At 37.2% G+C, this 12,620-nt stretch overlaps 1 protein-coding gene across 8 annotated transcripts in view; it reads left to right on the top strand.

Annotated features, from left to right (window-relative positions):
- Positions 1–12,620, top strand: part of LOC139707272 (uncharacterized) — a 136,828-nt gene that overhangs the window by 87,227 nt on the left and 36,981 nt on the right. For 6 of the 8 annotated variants that reach the window (XM_071618127.1, XM_071618124.1, XM_071618128.1 and 3 more), the window contains 2 exons: positions 8,318–8,457; positions 10,182–10,246. The gene's annotated coding sequence lies outside the window, so the exon portion shown is untranslated. Of the gene's footprint in view, positions 1–8,317; positions 8,458–10,181; positions 10,247–11,547; positions 11,597–12,620 lie in introns of all 8 variants that reach the window. The other 2 variants (XM_071618126.1, XM_071618125.1) reach the window with 1 other exon arrangement.

Raw genomic sequence — 12,620 nt, 5'->3', positions numbered from 1 at the left:
TCCCTAAACTTTGCTGAATGGCTGTCACAATAGGAAAAAAATGTAGTGGTAAAGCATACCCCTGTTTCACTTCAGATTGTCACTCATTTGCGATTATCTTGTCCCATATCCTAGGATCAGAAACATCAGTAACACTGATGCATGGGTTAGTGTTTATATCCCAGAACTTCTGGGCTTCTCTCATATTTAGGGTTAAACCTCTAGTATCTAAGAGAGTGTGCAGCACTTGCAGCTGTGAGTCTGTCATGGAACTCTATAGGTTCCCCATTTCCCCTTCCTCACCACTCTGTGAGGGGGCACACCCTGTCTTATAGAATGTTTGGGTGCAGCTATGTGGGCTCTCACTCATCCAGGGAAGCGGTCCACAAACCAGGGTAGAGTGTGGCTGCAGAGTTGCTAATCAAGACCTCTAGAGACAAGCAGGAAGCAGATCTGATTTTATCGCGCAGTTACCATGTATATATACTCAGGCAGTAGCTAAGCAATTACAGGCAGCCACCAATGCAATTTCTGCTAAGTCTCCTTGCAGCGACCAATCGAGGAGTGGTCTGTGCAGCAAGCACAGGGACTGTAACACATGGCCTCATGCCCAGGACTGTGCCTACAGGGTAAGCTGTTTGCCACTCACACGCCTAGCATGGAGGAGTGGTTTGCCACTCAGACACCCTTAACATATGCCATGTATGCAGTACTCCATGCACTTGTCCCCACAGAACCAGGCAAATAATAAATTTGCATTACATTTAACTTTTTTTTCTTGAAATGTTGTGTATTTTCCAGGAAACAATAGACTAAGTAAAACAACTTTATTTATTGTAATATTTGCTCAGAATAGCTAATTATTTTTCTCATCTCCAATTTTTATTTTGGAGAAGGAAGAAGAATATAATAAAAGGAAGCAAAGTTTGTAGAACTGAAAAAGGCACTCATTCATTTCTACCTATTTAGAAATCTTATATATCACAAGTGTTCAATCATGTACAATAATCAGATATGTGCCTAATGTCCAAAGAATAATATTGTATTTTTTCAGAGAGAATAATGTAGTGTGAAGTAAAACTCCAAGACCGGAGAAAATATTTCATAGTGAATGTACAGGTAAAAAGTAAAAATTAGATAATCGTTAGGTGTTTTCCAACATGTGGAAAAGTACAATCAATCTATCAGTGATTTTCAAACATCTCTTCCTGTCCAGATTCACATCTCAAACTGACTATTATACAACATCTACTCTTGATATCCAATAGGCATCTCAGAACAAAATTCGCAATTTCCACACCCCAACCCTGTTTAACCCCAAGCTTCTCTCTCATAATAAATGGGATCCCTATTAATTCACTGTTATAATAAAAACCTAGCTTTCAACCCTGATTCGTCCCTTCCCCCTACATTCCAAATCCACCATCAAATTTGCTCGCCAACATATCCCAAACTAGTCCCCTTTTAAGTCTGTGTTGCAGGCCAGCTCATGCAGGCCTCCATCTTACATCAGTGAACTATGGGGAGAAGATCTGTTCAAGTGTTTTAGTCAGCTTTTTCACTGCTGTGACTAAAGGACCTGGCCAGAACAATTGTAGAGGAGAAAATGTTTATTTGAGTGCTCATGGTTTCAGAGGTCTCAATCCGCAGACAGGAGGCTCCCTTTCTCAGGGCTTGAGGTGAGGCAAAACATCATGATCAAAGAGTGTGGCAGAGGGAAGTAGCTCACATGATGACCAGGAAGCAGAGTCTCCACTCTCTGGATATAAAATATATACCTTGTAGCATGCCCCCAGTGAACTACTTCCTCCGGCAACACCCCACCAGTTAATCCCATCAGGGAGTAATTCACTGATTAGGTTAAGGCTACAGCTCAATCATTTCTTCTCCAAATTTTCTTGCATTGTAGCTTTAGGGAAATACCTCATGACAAAACCATAACATCAAGTTTCAAATTAAGAAGATAGAAAAGGTGAGGAAAAGGAGGTAAGAGCCATAAATCAAAAATAACTAGTTGGCACAATGGGTGAGAAAGAATGAGGGAAGAATCCATCATGAGCTCAATATTTCTGTATTGAGCTCTTGCTGGTCTCTAGGATAGAGAGTCTTACAAGACTTTAGGCTGATGGAGAATGATTTCTAAGGGAAGGGAGTTTGGTATAGAACAGTGAGTTCATGAGTGAATGTGCATGGTTAAGTTTGATGGGCATGCCTGAGGGAATCCACATACGTGTGGTAGCAAAATTTTGTATTTATGGACCCAAATTGGCAAATTTGAACAAAGGGTATACATTATGAGTCAACACAAGTAATGTTAAATCTCTGGAAATGGTAAACTGATAATGAATCTGTGGAAAAATCTTTGGGTTCCTAAAAAAAATGAATCTGTCATAACTTTACTATGTTCATATATGAATACACCACCATTGAAACTCACCTTTGAAAATTCTTGCATTGTCTTGCACATGAGCTTTTGAGGGACACCACCTGTATAAACCATAGCATAATCACAAGTGTTTACAGGTGATATTCATCCGGAAAGGCCTTTTCTCAGTTTCTGGAGTTATTTTGTTCCCTGACAGCCTTAGTTTTCTTATTTCATAAGAATTGTTCAAAAGAATCTAAAAATACTGGAATCATGTCCTGTTTAATTTAGCAGTATTTACCCCAAACATCAGGCACACTTTGGAAGTGATAGGAAATGTGCACTCATGGTGGCTTTCTCCCAGGATCAGTTGTTGCCCTAGTCATTAAGCAACTATACTTGTTTCTGGTTAATTGAAAGCTTCCAGATTCTAGTGTCGTTGTGTTTCAAGAATTGGAGACTGGGAACACATTTAGAATTAAAGTTCGCTTTTCTACATTCTGTTTTTGCCCCTTATCCAGAGTTGCTCTGCTGCTAAGTTTCGTTATTCCCTAAATCAATTTTGTATCATCTAAAGGAACAAATAGTTTATTTCTCCACAGATTTGTAGCTATCAGTCTCAGCAGTAACTCAGTAATCAAGTCTAGGGTGTACTTGTAGAAGTATGAAAGTGAAGACTTCATGCCATACAACAGTAAATCTTTGACATGAATTTCTTAAACCACTTTTTAATTGGGAGATATAATTGGAATGGTCATAAAGTAATTTTATTTACCACTTTCTGATTCTGTTCCTTCATTGTCCTTTCCATATTCTTGCTTCTCAGTAAGGGTATCAACTAAAAATTCTTAAATTATGACTCAAAGGGACCTCACTTCTAAAGCATTTAAAGTAATCACAGGTGAAAGCTTTCTCAAGAGCTTTCAGTCTTTCAAATACATGGATATATAACCTATGTCAGTAATGAATACTGAACATTAAATTGACCTGAAAGATTGGAGCCCAAACTTTTTTCTTAATTTTGGCAAATTTCTGATATAAAATTTAGAATGTAAAAGTTGAAAAAAGTTATTAGAATAATGTATAGACTCTGAAAGGATTTCTAGGTAGCTACATTTTTTTTCTTTTCTAAATATAATAGAAATTTCCAATATTTTTTACTGAGGAATAATTTCAGTTTCTGAATTTGGTAGTTTAAAAAAAGATAAAATTGTTAGAGGAGCTGTAAGTAATTCAGTAAAGGATTTTAGGCAAAATATCATGTACTTGATAAATTTACGTAAAGGTTCTTCTCTGAGTTCATTCCAGCACCAAGATAAAATCATCAGTGTCATAAGATTGCATTCTTTGTGATTCAGGTAATTTACTTTGACTCTCTTCGTGACAACCATTGGAGTAATCTTGCCCAGATATACTGTACATCTCAATACAACAGTGAATGAAAGATGAAAGACAGACCGGAGCCAGTGCAGAGCCATCACAGATACAAAATCTATAAGTGAATATATTACTAGCATGTTAATATAAATACATGTTTATATATGCTTACAAATATATATATAGTGTCACAGGCATACACATCTATGCATATATTAAAACAATCCTTTACAAAAAGAAGCAAATCTCTGAATGACAATTATTTGTTTTCATTCTAGTTTTTAAAGCAGTAAAATGAAACCAGATTAACTTTCTGTTTGATCAAGTGTCAAGTTCATGCATTTGAAATTTTACAGGACAGAAAATATCTACAAAAATGTTCGTTTCAGAGAGAGCAATAGTTTTTGGCAGTTGCCTAAAATAGGCAACAGTTAAATCTAAACTTCTCTTACTGTTTGGCAACTTAAGGAGTGTTCTAAATTCATAATTTAAAATCTTTATGCTGTTTCTCTCTTAGTAACAACATAAATGACAGGATTCTTATCTGAAATGTAAATAATTTACCACCATTCATTCTCCTCTTTGGACTCCCAAGCATAATGCCCTGCCCAAAGCATTCATTGCAAAATGTTTGTTAAAGATATTTAGTCAGTTGTCTGTTGAAGAGGAAAAATGTCCAAAACTCTTGATCTACAATTACAGTTTCTGGCAACCTTAAAATGTACCATCTTGACATTTATTTAGAATTTATCTCCTTGACTTCTTTTGGCTCAGAGTCACAAGCATTGGTTGAGGAGTTGTAAAGCAACTTGTTTTGACCTCTGTTCTATTATTTGCCAAATTATTTTAAATTGAGCCAAAATATTCCTATGTATTTTATCAGTGCAATAACCAAACTTCTCAATTAGCCCATTAGGTTATATTTCATCATTTCCCCACATTGTGTACAGTAAGTTGTTTAGTATTTTATTGGCATATTCCTCTTTTTCCTGGAGTTTGTACTTTTAAGTTCACCAGGAAAACATCAAATCAATAATACTTAATTAAAGCTCTAAGTATAAGTGCTCTATATATTTTGCAATGTTTAATTAATCTCCCCCAATACAATAGTTCAATTCTGTTTTCAAAACGAGAATAGTAAGAGCTCTAAAAATATCTTATGTTATTGTCATTTATTTTTAAAAAACCAATTAAAAAATTTTTAAAAATCTTCTATTTCAGTCAGTTATTATGAAGTAAAACTTCATTCCTATTTCCTCCTTGGTGTGCAATCATACTACTTACTGTTTATCATGTCCTGAATTTTATGCCAGATAAATTGGTTATATATACTTTAATTGCATGTAGTTCATGAGTATTCTATAATTTTTCTACTGCTTAAGATCTGCCTACACTATATTTTTATTATCTCAGTACCCATTTTATTCAAGATACTATGTCAAAAATGTCTTTTTAACCTTCACGAAGTGGCTTAAGCCCAGACTGTTTCTTTCTAGATATAATATGATTGCTAATATCATTAAATAATATACAAAGACACATTGTCAAGAAAAGACAAAAAAAAAAAAACAAGAAAGGATACAGTCCACACTTAATTCTTTTCACATTACTATAAAAATTTGATTTGTCATAATGTTAGTTGATTATTTGGAACATTGAATCCAATCAATCTAGTCAGTTTACCAAGGAAAGAAGATAGTGTTAAACTAGGACTTTGGTAAGATTGGTATGCAGTACTAAAATAGATTAAATAGTTTGGGGCATGTTTTAATAAAAACAGTGCTGTGTACTTTCATAGATAATATATATGTTCACACATAGCACAATGTTTTGTTGACAAACTTTATTTTCACTTCTTCTAAAAACCATCATCATTGCATTCAGTGCAGTGTGAATATTATTTAGTACATGTCTATGAATCCTTCAAAGAAATATGAGAGATTATGAAACTGCCAGAAACCGAACATAGGTAATTGATACTAAATCTTACAGACTCCTATATATCTCACCTTGTAAACATTAGAAATAATAGAAGTTTTAATCTAGCTGATAAACATATTTTACATAAACATATTTTATGGATTTTTTCATGGATGCATATAGGGATAGCAAACGTAGTTAAGAACTATAGAGAATCAGATGTGACTGCATGTGTGCTTGCAAACGAGATGCTTTGCAGTCTTTAGTGGAGCTTGCCAAGTAACTATTTTGGTTACCAGAAGTGTTCTTAAGTGTGACTGGAATTCTTCTCATATTTGTGTGACTCCTATACCATATAGTACCAGTTAATCAATGAAATCCATTGGGGTTTCCCCAAGCAGGTTGGTATACTGCCGACCAATTATTGTAAATAACTCAAATGCAGGTCAGCATGAACAAGAAAGAAAACGCAGATGAAGCCCCTTTATTGAATACAGCTGTCTTTTTATAGTATTATGAACAAAGAAGGCAGCAATCCAATAGCAATGACTCAGGTCTATAAGCTTGCAAAATATTGTATGTAGAAGTAACTTGCTGATCATGTCTTAATTTACTCTTGGTCTGGAGCATTCTGAGCTCTGTTTCTTTTTAAGAACAGATAAACATTCTTGTTTGCAAAGAATGTTCTTTTCTCAGAGTCCTCCTAGCCCACTTGGCAGAACATCCTGTTTGCAGGCAAGTTCCACCAAGGACTGCAAAGCATCTTCTTTGCAAGCACACATGCAGTCACCCTATCTAATTCTGTACATTCTTGGCAGAACATCCTGTTTTCAGGCAAGCTCCTCCAAAGACTACAAAACGTCTCGTTTGCAATCACGCCTGCAGTCATGTCTGATTCTCTACATCAACATTAAGCAATCTTAGTGTAAAATCATCAATTTCTTTTGATTTTAAAGTGAGGATTATGACTTTAAAAGCAACTAGGTTTCCATTTTCATTGGACATAAAACAATTAAATAGTAACGCTTCCCCCAAATCTTAAACTAAAGCTTTTTTTTTTTTTATGAAAGCAAATGCAGATACAGAAAATGGTCTTAAAGCAACTTGAGTCCTTTGTATCTGCAGTTTTCACATCTGTGGCTTCAATCAACTGCAGATCATTTACTATGTATGTAATTGGGCCTCTCATGGCTGAAGCTGTACTAAATATGTACAGGCTTAATTTTCATTCCATAAACAATACAGTATTCAAACTATTTAGATAGTATTTGCATTGTATTAGGTTTATGCAGAATCTGTGGATGAATGAAAGTACCAGGAAGTGTGTGTGTATATCATATGGAAATACTATACCATGTAATGTAAGGGATTGGAGCATCAGTGCACTTTAGTACATGAAGAAAATTCCAGGAACCATTCTGTACACATTAAGGACAACCATATATAAAATGAAGAAATTATTAAACAGTTGTTTTGAATAACTATATACATAGATAAATTTGCTCATTTTTAATATAATTAATCAAGATTTCACTTATATGCATACCTTTTTGTGGCTATGTTCTATGTAATATCTTTTTTACAGATAATGGTTGAAAAATTAGGAAAGTGTAATAGAGATGTTTTGGTTACTACCCCATAGTTCACTTGGTGTTGGCAGATTGTAAGTAAAGGATAATGTGTAAACTAATATGATTTAAATTCTGTTTGTTCTTTCAAATGAGAAATAGAGTACAATTCCACTTTTAACAACAAAATGTATAAAACAGAATTTGGCTTCAATTCAAGTTTGAAAACCAATTATATAATATCATATAAAAATAATACTTGTATTTGTGTGTGTGTGTATGTATACATTCACACATATGTATAAAGATAGGTATACTGATTGACTGACTGATGTAGGAAAGATACCACATTATTACTTCTAATTTAAGAGCTAATTTTCAACAATTTGCTATATTTTCCCTGCTCTTATTAGTTTTACCAAGTCTTTTTTATGGCTACAGCCTAAGTTGTTCTCTTCAGCTTTAAAGTAACAGTGATGCTACATCTACCCATTTATTTGACAAGCATTTCTTTTTGGGAAGTGTCCTATGCTGGGCTTCATGAGGGTAGAAATAATCAGCTTCACTAAAGGTTTAAACTTAGAATCTACATCTACACTCTTGTATGGATAAATTGAGGATGAAAGGTACATCTAGTTTATGCATGATTGGCTTTAACATATTGGGAGGGACTTCATACCAAGGAACCAGAAAAAAAAATGATATCTATTCACAATATGTAGAGAAAGAATCCTAGAATGCACAAAATCTCTAGGATTCTGGAATGTCTCAGAAGCATTGATTTCCAATGTATATAAAAATTGATGCAATTTATAGAAAAGTTTGAGCCACTGTTGTGTTCTCTGTGAGTGCTGTGGGCCTTGCTTATATCAAACAGGGAGCATTGGGAATCCATCATCTTCAGCTCATTTTCTAGTCAGTGCATCTTCTTTTATGTCCTGCCATGAAAGCAGCAGCACTCTGCCATTATCCTAGGTGGACCAGTTTCTTTCTCTTAGAAGGTAGTTCCCCTAACCTTCTGTGACCATTCCCTTAAACCTCTTTCAGGACCACCTGGGACTCTTGCATCCAAACTTTCTTGGTTTAATCATACACTTCATCACACTAGGTTGGAAAAGAGGGACAGGAGGAAAAGGAGGAAGTGGAAGAAGCCCTGAAGGACTCATTGATGAGGGCCATAAGACATCCTCCAGTTACTATGAATTGCCTGATATCCAACAACCTCCCTGCTGCAGTGTTGACTGTTGGGTGAGTATGAAGTCTTTTCTCTGGAGCTTTGGAGTCGTCCATTAAAAGAGTATTATACTTGTATCAGTCATTATTTCTAGGCAGCTCAGTGAAAATTCAGGATGATGAACACAGGAATAACCAGAGTGGAGTGGTTGTAGAGACTGCAACAGCCCTACAAGCACGACTTATGCATGTGTGGAGCAGAGATCTGCATTGTCTCTTTCCTCCAAGCTGTAACAGTTGATCTCTCCTATAATGTTCTTGCTAATTTTTGATCCTGAACAATAAAGTAAGTCTACTTTGAGAATTGGTGAGTGTACAAATAGGTTAATACTCTTGATTGCATCATGGGAGCTATTGTTTGTATGGATCCTCATGAATGTGTTAGAATCATTCCAGAAGGCCTGGACTGGACCCTGACACACTCCACTCCCTTTAATAGAAATTATCCTGCTGTCTCAGTTGCACGAAAGATCTTTCCTCATTGGAAGGTCTGTAGAACCCACACATCATTTTAGTCCCCATATATAATCTCAAATCTACCAAGAAGCACCAGCTTCTGGAATAAGGTCTGAGTCTTTCCAAAAGTTTTCTAGAAGCCAGTCTTCAAGTTTGTGTTCTTGATCACTGGGATAATGAATAGATTTAACCGATCACAAGATTTAGAAAATAGAATATGATGCTATTAATTGACCAAATAAAAGATATCTGACCAGTGACTAAGGAAAGGAATACTTTTCCATTCTCAGAAGATACAACCCAAGAGTTCCTTGAGTGTCTTCCTCAGAGTTTCCTTTCATCACATAAAGAATACACTCACCCTATGAATAAATTGGTACAAGGTTGATAATAAGGCAGTAGACTAAGCTTTTGTTGGGATTGTTTCTGTATGAATATATTTGCAGAAACTCAAGGCAATCTGAAGCAAAAGAGACAGTGGACTCCAAGTAAATGTGAAAATCATAGATAATGAATGTAATGGTGACATCTTGAGATCGCAGGTCCCAAGGAAGAGCAAAAGCGTGGAATGTCCTCATTTCATCCATTCTGATAACCAGGAGGGGGATCCATTGTTTTCCCCTGGTGGTTCTTTTCTTGGTTTCTATCTTCCTTTAGTTTTTATGTGTAGTAACCTAGAGACAGTCTTTCCCATGGTGTTAAACTTAAAGTCAGATTTCCTTCATTCACAATGAACCACTGCGCACTCTTGTTCAAGGTAGTTAGGGGAAAACACACATCAATTTTGTGGGTTTGGCTTTGTTGAATTCCATAGCAAGAAATGTGACCAAACCAAACCAAAATCATATTAATTCAAAATATTAAAGAACAAGGCCTGAATGCCCAACATCTTTTGGAATCAATAATGCCTCAGGAACTTTGATTTACCAGAACCATTCAAGGAACATGGACCAAAAGACACTGGGGTTGTACCATCTGTTATGGCTGTCATTTGGTATGACATGCCTAAACCACACAGGGAAAGATGAGTCTCCTTCCTCATCAGCAATGTTACCTCACCAGTCAACTGAGCACCTGAAGCCCTCTCTCACACTCTGCCCTCCTTCTTAAACTCCCACGAAAGTCACACTCTATAATCAAAGGGGTTTGATTTGTTCCTCCACTTTGGAGGGATAACCACTCTGCCTTCTGAAGATTTTTTTCAAAGGTTTTAATCAAGACCAGGTGAGTAGTTGTGAAGTCCAGTCTTTCATATTTTAGCATTCTGCTCTCCTTACATACAGGTCTCAGCATGGAGCTGCAAGTGGAGGAGGACATGCATGAAGTGCTGATGGACTCATTGAATGAGGTATTTTTGGCTCATTCTAGCTCTCATGACTTGTCTCACCTCCGCAGGCCTCCCAAGACTCCAGCCTCCCTCTCTGAGGAACATGTGTTTTACTATACTCTGGATATGGCCAGTGAGTACACAGTATACAAGAAAAAGGCAGTGGACTGGGGCTGTAGCTCAGTGAAAGAGTGCTTGCTTGGCATGTATAAGGCACTGGGTTCAGTCCTTAATGCTGCTTTAAAAAAGTAAACAAAGGCATAAAAATAAATAAATAAATAAAGCTATCTGTCTAAAACTGTTAAAAAAAATTAAAAAGAAAAAGGTGGCTCCTGGTGGCTTCCCAGATAGGTTCCCTATTATTTAACTTCAGCCCTGTAGGTGGGTAGAGAGATCTCCCTGCAGGCAGGTCCCATGGTTACTCATTGGTTTGAGGCAAACACTAGGACCAGGTCTGAAGCACAGGCATTGGTTGGGTCAGGTAGCTTGCACTCTTCCTACTTTTAGCCCCACCTGTCCCACCTGGCACTCACTGGCAAATGCAAGTTATGGGACATTGTGGGCAGGGGTGAGGAGTGTGAATGTATCCAAAGAAACAGATAGTTCTTCAACATGCCTATGCCTCATCATCTATTGAGAAAATTCTTTTGCAATGAGTCCTCTTATCTCTCCTCTACTTGTCTTGTTAAATGTCGATTCTCAACAGTGTTTTTTGAGCATTTGTAGCTATCCAAGAAGGACAACAAAATTGATTATATTTTTTGAGATGGTACCATGTTTGCTTGGCTCTAAGCTCCTGTCCCAAATTCTCATGTCCATGTATGGCATTTTCCCTGAAAGGAAGGCTTCACCCTGTCACCTGAAAAATCTCTGAGTGGCCAAGCATCCTGTGTCCGTGGAGCATCAAAAATTTTTCCCTTGTGTGACTTTGCATATTCCATCTAAATCTACTTTCAGTGTCTTTTCTAATCTGAACCAACATCAAGCAAAGTGTCTGCTGAGGCAAGTTACCCATGTGTTTTAGAAGGCAGCTAGGCACTTTTACCAGGATCTATGGGGGGGGAAAGTGCATGCTTGACTTTTTGCCAGAGTTCAGACAGTGGATCTGGGTCAATAATTTATCAGGACTGCCTACTCATTTGGTCCCCAAACAAGGCCAGTTTTTCTCATAAGTGCAAGGGTATGTAGGTACGTTTAGGTTCTCCTTCAGTAATCTTCTTAGGCTATCCCAGTGTACCCAGAGAACATCTATATGCTTGTGTTTGCAATGGGTAAAGCAGGAGTGGTGTAATGTGACTGGTCTACTCTTGTTTTATTGGCAGAAAACAAACAAGATAGTAAGGATGAAGGACAAGAGCCAAATGCCCCCAGGTAATTCTGGTCATCCAGGGGTGCTAAGCTAACTAATGTGATATGTTGATTGTATATCATCTTCCCTCTATATCCAGGGGAAAATTGGTCTGCTGTATTTATGTACCTATCACACACAATTTCAAAGTGTGTTTTCAAAGGACTTTGCTTGCTTTCTTCAATATTCCTGTATTAAATGCCAAAACTTATTAATTTCTTAACTTACTAAAATAGACGTCAAGTAAACGATAAATGCTCATGGACTTTTGGCATTAAATGAGTCAGAATTGCACTGAAGGACTCCCCATGATACCTTCAGAAACACCTCCCTCAAATCCTTATCACTTATCAATAGAGTATGCATTCTGATGTGTTCCCTTGTTCCTGCATCAGGAAATTGTTTGTTCTAAGTCATGCTCAGGCTTGAGAGCTGGCACCGCGTTACCCAGCAATCACTGGAAGGGAGAGATGCCTCCTCCTCCCTCAGTCAGCATCTCAAGGACTTCCTCACCAAGAAAGACTCTGACAGTCACCTGGAGCAGGTCCTCTGAGAGCAAGTGGCTGATGGGAGTAGGCTGGCACAGCACTTTGTCTCTAAGCTCAACCCAGGTGGAAGGACAAAGAGATGCGTGGCCACATCCATGACAGAGATACACACAAACTGCTGATTTTTACCATTTCCACTCACCCAAATAACAATGCTATTGCCCACATAAGTTTGTATGTTTTCCTTTTGGTACTTATAGAGTTACTCCGAATGAATCAGTCTCAGGATTTCCTGAACCCAGGTCCCATCCACCTTCACATGTATGGTCTAAAGGCAGGGTTAAATTCAGACCTCCTCTCACATACTTCATAAATCATACAGAATAAAATCATGGCATTTGCAGGTAAATGGATGGAGTTAGAAAGATAATGCTAAGTGAAGTTAGCCAAATGCCAAATGTTTTCTTTGATATAAGGAGGCTGACTCATAGTGGGATAGGGGGAGGGAACATGGGAGGAATAAACGAACTCTAGATAGGGCAGAGGGGTGGGAGGGGAA

Source organism: Marmota flaviventris, chromosome 10, assembly GCF_047511675.1.
Source record: "Marmota flaviventris isolate mMarFla1 chromosome 10, mMarFla1.hap1, whole genome shotgun sequence".
NCBI classification, from domain to species: domain Eukaryota; kingdom Metazoa; phylum Chordata; class Mammalia; order Rodentia; family Sciuridae; genus Marmota; species Marmota flaviventris.
This window is presented reverse-complemented; position numbering and strand designations above follow the sequence as displayed.